The sequence below is a fragment of the Penaeus vannamei genome, chromosome 24 (genome assembly GCF_042767895.1).
Source record: "Penaeus vannamei isolate JL-2024 chromosome 24, ASM4276789v1, whole genome shotgun sequence".
NCBI classification, from domain to species: Eukaryota; Metazoa; Arthropoda; class Malacostraca; order Decapoda; family Penaeidae; genus Penaeus; species Penaeus vannamei.
The window spans coordinates 347,955-355,454 of record NC_091572.1 but is presented as its reverse complement, the minus strand read 5'-3'; the positions used below and the strand labels follow the sequence as shown (position 1 = coordinate 355,454).

The following is a 7,500-nucleotide window of genomic DNA, read 5'->3' as shown; positions in this document are numbered from 1 at the left end:
CTCATGCAAATTTGGATTAAGGGCGAATTCTTATGCGAATTTTGGATTAAGGGCGAAAATTAAGGGCGAACTCTTATGCAAATTTGGATTAAGGGCGAATTTTGGATTAAGGGCGAAAATTAAGGGCGAACTCTTATGCAAATTTGGATTAAGGGCGAATTTTGGATTAAGGGCGAAAATTAAGGGCGAATTCTTATGCAAATTTGGATTAAGGGCGAAAATTAAGGGCGAATTCTTATGCAAATTTGGATTAAGGGCGAATTTTGGATGAAGGGCGAAAATTAAGGGCGAACTCTTTTGCAAATTTGGATTAAGGGCGAAAATTAAGGGCGAACTCTTTTGCAAATTTGGATTAAGGGCGAAAATTAAGGGCGAACTCTTATGCAAATTTGGATTAAGGGCGGGCGAAGATAATGCGTAAGAGCTTCCCACTTGCCCAGTTGATAAATTCTGGAATTCATTAAGGATTAGGCTTACCAGTTTGTTTACGGGGCGAAAATGATGCTGTTGGAGCAGGGTTTTGTTTTCTCTTTTCGTGTGTTTTCCTTCTTTTTCTCTTTCTCTCTTTTCCTCTTTTCGTCTTTCCGTCTTTCCTTCTTTCTCTCTTTCCCTCTTTCTCTATTTTCCTCTTTCTCTCTTTCCATCTTTCCCTCTTTCTCTGTTTCTCTGTTTCTCTCTTTCTCTCTCTTCCTCTTCATTTATCCATTCCTTTGTCGTATTGTTATTGCTCGTGTTATTGTTTTGGATCCGGTGGCGTGGGGGTGTTATGGCGCGGGATTAACAAAAACATGTTTTAATTGGACGGTGTTTGCACTGCGATCGAGAGAGAAACATTGTGTAAAAAATGGGTGAAAAGTCTGTTTATTTTAGTAATCTTTTATTATTTTTATTTTTTCAAAGAAGTGAGTGTGTTTCATACGTAGAAAAAATGGAAAGAAAAATGAAGTAAAGGAGATAGAATGGACGTGAGTACTTTGATGACACAGTGATGTGCTTACAGGTGTACGCAGTTTAATGTGAAAAAAAAGAAAAGAACAGTGACTTAGTTTACGTAATAGATAAAGGAAGAACTTCTGAGTGTTACCAGGACTTAGACGCCATGGAGGGGCTTAGGTAAGTTTCCCTTTTCATGTTATTTTTTTCTAAAGCCGTTTAATATATATATATATATATATATATATATATATATATATATATATATATATATATATATATATATATATATATATATTTAAATGATTATTGTGTGTTTTGTTTAATCATTCTTTTTAAAAAAATGATTATTGTGTGTTTTCATTTATTCGGTGGATATGTTTTGAAATGCTGATGGTCGAAGGCGTCGTTGTGGAGAACTACCTTTTGAAGTGACGTTGCCTTCAGTGGAGATCAGGAATTAATATGATACACACACACACACACACACACACACACACACACACACACACACACACACACACACACACACACACACACACACACACACACACACACACACACACACACACACACACACACACACACACACACACACATGCATTTTCACACACACACACACAGACACACACACACACACACACACACACACACACACACACACGCACGCACGCACGCACATACCTGCACTTGCACATACACGCACGCACGCACGCACGCACGCACAGACAAGACGCACGCACTGCACGCACGCACGCACGCACGCACGCACGCACGCACGCACACACACACACACACACACACACACACACACACACACACACACACACACACACACACACACACAGAGAGAGAGAGAGAGAGAGAGAGAGAGAGAGAGAGAGAGAGAGAGAGAGAGAGAGAGAGAGAGAGAGAGAGAGAGAGAGAGAGAGAGAGATACTTACTTTTAACCCTGTAGTTTATGGTGTCACGCATTTTCAGAACGCATGCTTTGTCCATTAGTCATTGGCTTCGTTTAATTCCTGGCACATCGCTCCTTCTTGCTGACTTAGGTAATCTGTAACCATGGATTAATTAAGAAGGGGTTTCATTCTGTAGGAGAATTATAGGACTTTATTTATGTATATTAACTGTCTTGATCACGCCGAAGCCGTACATTGTAAACAGCAAGTTTTATAGTAGAAAAACCCACAGTGCCTTTACTAGATTTTTTGAATGAGACAACAGTTTCGGAATCCTCCTTTTACGTCTGACTGAAGTGCCAGAGTCGTGGTCAATAAGCAGGCAGCAGCCAAACATGCGAGTGTTTATCCAGCTCTCTGAGAGAGCTTTAGGAAGAGCTGCGAGACTCCTCCTTTTACGTCTGACCTGAAGGTGCGGTCGTGAGAGCATGCATAAACATTCATAGCAGTATTTTGTCCTCCTGAGAGAGCTTTAGGAAGGCAGACTCCCTCCTTTTACGTCTGACTGAAGTGCGGTCGTAGACATACGTAAACATGCGAGTATTTTGTCCTCCTGAGAGAGCTTTAGGAAGGCAGACTCCCTCCTTTTACGTCTGACTGAAGTGCGGTCGTAGACATACGTAAACATGCGAGTATTTTGTCCTCCTGAGAGAGCTTTAGGAAGGCAGACTCCCTCCTTTTACGTCTGACTGAAGTGCGGTCGTAGACATACGTAAACAGGAGTATTTTGTCCTCCTGAGAGAGCTTTAGGAAGGCAGACTCCCGAGCTCTTTTAGGATGAATGAATTTAGGGGGATGTGTATGCGGTAGAGTCAGCCTACGAGACTGGGATGTGAAGACACGTAGCATGCGAGAAGGGGAGAGTGTTCAGGATCGTCTTCGAATGCACGTAAATGGAACGGAAACCTTGGCTAAAAAAAGGAAATGGCTGAGAGTGTATGATAGTGAAGCTGCTTTGTAAACAGGGATAATAGATTTTTTTTTTTATCTCGGAAAAAAGGATTCAAATTCAAATTCAAATTCAAACACTTTATTCCATTAATTACAGTGGGTATTCTCTTTACATGTAAGGTGTTTACATAATGTGATAGGGTGCTATGAACATAAGATATTAAAAAAAAGGAAAGAGAGGAGGGAAGGGAAGGCAGGTGACAAGTGAGGAGGATAAACAGGGAAAAGAGATGAGAGAAGGGAAAGGCAGGTGACAAGGAAGAGGGATAAAGAGGGAAGGAGAGGAGGGAAGGGAAGGCAAGGTGACAAGGAGAGAGGATAAAGAGGGGAAAGAGAGGAGGGAAAGGGAAGGCAGGTGACAAGGAGAGGATAAAGAGGGAAAGAGAGGAGGGAAGGGAAGACAGGTGACAAGGGAGAGGGATAAAGAGGGAAAGAGAGAGAGGGAAGGGAAGACAGGTGACAAGGAGAGGATAAAGAGGGAAAGAGAGGAGGGAAGGGAAGACAGGTGACAAGGAGAGGATAAAGAGGGAAAGAGAGGAGGGAAGGGAAGACAGGTGACAAGGAGAGGATAAAGAGGGAAGGAAAGGCAGGTGACAAGGAGAGGACAAAGAGGGAAAGAGAGGAGGGAAGGAAAGACAGGTGACAAGGAGAGGATAAAGAGGGAAAGAGAGGAGGGAAGGTAAGACAGGTGACAAGGAGAGGATAAAGAGGGAAGGGAAGACAGGTGACAAGGAGAGGATAAAGAGGGAAAGAGAGGAAGGAAGGGAAGACAGGTGACAAGGAGAGGATAAAGAGGGAAAGAGAGGAGGGAAGGGAAGACAGGTGACAAGGAGAGGATAAAGAGGGAAAGAGAGGAGGGAAGGGAAGACAGGTGACAAGGAGAGGATAAAGAGGGAAAGAGAGGAGGGAAGGGAAGACAGGTGACAAGGAGAGGATAAAGAGGGAAAGAGAGGAGGGAAGGGAAGGCAGGTGACAAGGAGAGGATAAAGAGGGAAAGAGAGGAGGGAAGGGAAGACAGGTGACAAGGAGAGGATAAAGAGGGAAAGAGAGGAGGGAAGGGAAGACAGGTGACAAGGAGAGGATAAAGAGGGAAAGAGAGGAGGGAAGGGAAGACAGATGACAAGGAGAGGATAAAGAGGGAAAGAGAGGAGGGAAGGGAAGGCAGGTGACAAGGAGAGGATAAAGAGGGAAAGAGAGGAGGGAAGGGAAGGCAGGTGACAAGGAGAGGATAAAGAGGGAAAGAGAGGAGGGAAGGGAAGGCAGGTGACAAGGAGAGGATAAAGAGGGAAAGAGAGGAGGGAAGGGAAGGCAGGTGACAAGGAGAGGATAAAGAAGGGAAGGGAAGACAGGTGACAAGGAGAGGATAAAGAGGGGAAGAGAGGAGGGAAGGGAAGACAGGTGACAAGGGAGAGGATAAAGAGGGAAAGAGAGGAGGGAAGGAAAGGCAGGTGACAAGGAGAGAGGATAAAGAGGGAAAGAGAGGAGGGAAGGAAAGGCAGGTGACAAGGAGAGGATAAAGAGGGAAGGAAAGGCAGGTGACAAGGAAAGGATAAAGAGGGAAAGTGAGGAGGGAAGGGAAGACAGGTGACAAGGAGAGGATAAAGAGGGAAAGAGAGGAGGGAAGGAGAGGATAAAGAGGGAAAGAGAGGAGGGAAGGAAAGGATAAAGAGGGAAGGAGAGGAGGGAAGGAAAGGATAAAGAGGGAAAGAGAGGAGGGAAGGAGAGGATAAAGAGGGAGAGAGAGGAGGGAAGTTGAGGATAAAGAGGGAAAGAGAGGAGGGAAGGAGAGGATAAAGAGGGAAAGAGAGGAGGGAAGGAGAGGATAAAGAGGGAAAGAGAGGAGGGAAGGAAAGGATAAAGAGGGAAAGAGAGGGAGGGAAGGAGAGGATAAAGAGGGAAAGAGAGGAGGGAAGGAGAGGATAAAGAGGGAAAGAGAGGAGGGAAGGAGAGGATAAAGAGGGAGAGAGAGGAGGGAAGGAGAGGATAAAGAGGGAAAGAGAGGAGGGAAGGAGAGGATAAAGAGGGAAAGAGAGGAGGGAAGGAGAGGATAAAGAGGGAAAGAGAGGAGGGAAGGAAAGGATAAAGAGGGAAGGAGAGGAGAGAAGGAAAGGATAAAGAGGGAAAGAGAGGAGGGAAGGAGAGGATAAAGAGGGAAAGAGAGGAGGGAGAGAGAGGAGGGAAGGAGAGGATAAAGAGGGAGTGAGAGGAGGAAGGAGAGGATAAAGAGGGAAAGAGAGGAGGGAAGGAGAGGATAAAGGGAAGAGAGGAGGGAAGGAGAGGATAAAGAGGGAAAGAGAGGAGGGAAGGAGAGGATAAAGAGGGAAAGAGAGGAGGGAAGGAAAGGATAAAGAGGGAAAGAGAGGAGGGAAGGAAAGGATAAAGAGGAAAGAGAGGAGGGAAGGAAAGGATAAAGAGGGAAAGAGAGGAGGGAGGGAAAGGATAAAGAGGGAAAGAGAGGAGGGAAGGAAAGGATAAAGAGGGAAGGAGAGGAGGGAAGGAGAGGATAAAGAGGGAAAGAGAGGAGGGAAGGAAAGGATAAAGAGGGAAGGAGAGGAGGGAAGGGTGCGCGGCAGAGGGAAGTCAGTGAAGTCCGCAGCAATAACATGTCTCTCGCGGCATTCCGGGCGTGTATGCGAGTGTCGCGCGAGTGTCGGGTGGGCGCGGGCGTGAAATTCAGCGCATTATCCACACGTCCAGCGGGAGGAGAGGTGGCCGGAGGTTGTTTTATTCGCTTTGCTTATTATCTTTTATGGGTCTTTCGCTCTCCGTCTCTTGTTTTTTATTCCTATCTTCTTATCTGGTCTCTCTCTTATCCTCTTTTGTGGTTCTTTCGCTCTCCGTCTCTTGTTTTTATTCCTTCTTATCTGGTCTCTCTCCACTTCTCTTGTTCTTCTTTTTCCCCTCTCCTCGGTTCCTCTTTTGCCTCTCGTTTGGTTGGCTATTTTCTCGTGTTTACCATAGCGGCATAATCACGTCTACGTGATTTGCACTATATTTAGAGTCCTTGATGATTTATTAATTTGTTTTCGTTGCTTTTATCTCCCCTACGTTTCTCTTTTCTTTCTCTCACGTCCGTAGAATTTGCCCCCTTCCACGCGCTTTTCGGATTTCTCTCTCTCTCTCTCTCTCTCTCTCTCTCTCTCTCTCTCTCTCTCTCTCTCTCTCTCTCCCTCTCTCTCTCTCTCTCTCTCTCTCCCTCTCTCTCCCCCCCCTCTCTCCCTCTCTCTCTCCCCCTCCCTCCCTCCCTCCCTCCCTCCCTCCCTCTCTCCCTGCCTCTCTCCCTCCCTCCCTCTCTCCCTCCCTCTCTTCCTCCCTCTCTCCCTCCCTCCCTCCCTCCCTGTCTCTTGGGGGAGGTGAGTGTCGTGCTTGTCTCTTTGAAGCTTTTGCAAATCGATGTTCTTTAACATGTACTGAACATGTCTGTCTCATTCTCTGTATCTTTGTATGTTTTTTTCTTCTCTCCTTCTCACATTTTGTTCCCTTCTTATCTGCCTTTACGCCCCATTTCCTCCCTCTCTCATATTTTATTTATTTTACGTATCATCCTTTATGGTTCTTTCTCTCTCCGTCTCCTGCTTTATTCCTCCTTCTTATCAAGCCTGTTTCCGCCTCACTTGTTCTTCCTTTTTCCTCTCTTCTTCTCTTGCCTTCCGTCTTTAACCTTCCTCCCGTTCCCTGTCTCCTTTCTTCTTGCCTCCTTGCTTTATCGTCCTGTTATTTTCGCCCAACTTGGTCTTTCTCTTCCCGTCCCTTGTCTTTATCTTTCGTCTTGCTTCCTCTCCCCTCTTGGTCTCCTTTCTTTCTTTCCTCTTCCTTCTCTTTCCCCTCTCCATTTTGTCTTTTCTCTTTTCTACTTCTCTCTCCCTCTCCCTTTCTCACCCTTTCCCCCTCCAGTTTACTTTTTTTCTCTCTCTCTGTCCCTCTCTCACCCTTTCCCCCTCTCCTCTCTGTTTATTTCCTCCCCTCCCCCCTCCCTCCTTCCGCCCTGACCTTGACCCGATCATGCAAGTATCGCCTAAGCCGGTTTATAACACGGCGGCCTGACTCCGGGGTCGTAGAGGCGACGAGGCCACGCTGCTGGGCCGGGAGATCGAACTTAGCGCCGCGTCGTAGGCACATCGGGCGGCCCTGAGTGCGAGGGAGGGACAAAAGAGCCGCGAGGAGGAGACGGTATCGAGAGCCGCATTATGAGGGCCGGGAGTGCCAGGCTCGGGGCGTCGGGGGAATGCCTGGTGTGAGGGTTATTGTCTCTGCTTCCCTAGCGTGTGGTAGTGTGAGTGCGTGGGGTCTAAATAATGCTCGGGGTGAGGGGCGTTGTGAGGGCCGGGATGCGAGGGAATGCCCGGTGTGAGGGGCATTAGCCAAGAGGAGGCGATAGTGTAAGCTTTTGTTTTCCGCAGGGCGTGATAGGGGGAGAGCGGGGGGTGGGGGTGGGGGGAGGGGGGAAGGGGGGAGGGAGGTGCGTTATGGGGCGCGCTCTCCCAAAAGAAGTCTTGGTGCGTGTGTGGTAGTGAAAGGTCTTTCGTCTGTACGGATTTTCGGTGGAAGTCGGGGCGGGCGAAGAGCGAAGGTGCGTCTCGGGGAACCTCGGTTTGGGGGGTCCTTGCTGGGGACGGGACTCAAAATAACAATAATTTCACACACACACACACAC

General features: G+C 47.2%; 1 protein-coding gene across 3 annotated transcripts in view; it reads left to right on the top strand.

The window, feature by feature from the left end:
- LOC113804138 (adenomatous polyposis coli protein) overlaps positions 1-7,500 on the top strand; it is a 360,688-nt gene that overhangs the window by 130,349 nt on the left and 222,839 nt on the right. Inside the window, exon 2 of one of the 3 annotated variants that reach the window (XM_070138165.1) lies at positions 901-1,113. The exons of the other annotated variants lie outside the window; for them this stretch is intronic. The gene's annotated coding sequence lies outside the window, so the exon portion shown is untranslated. The remainder of the gene's footprint in view (positions 1-900; positions 1,114-7,500) is intronic. 3 annotated transcript variants of the gene reach the window in all.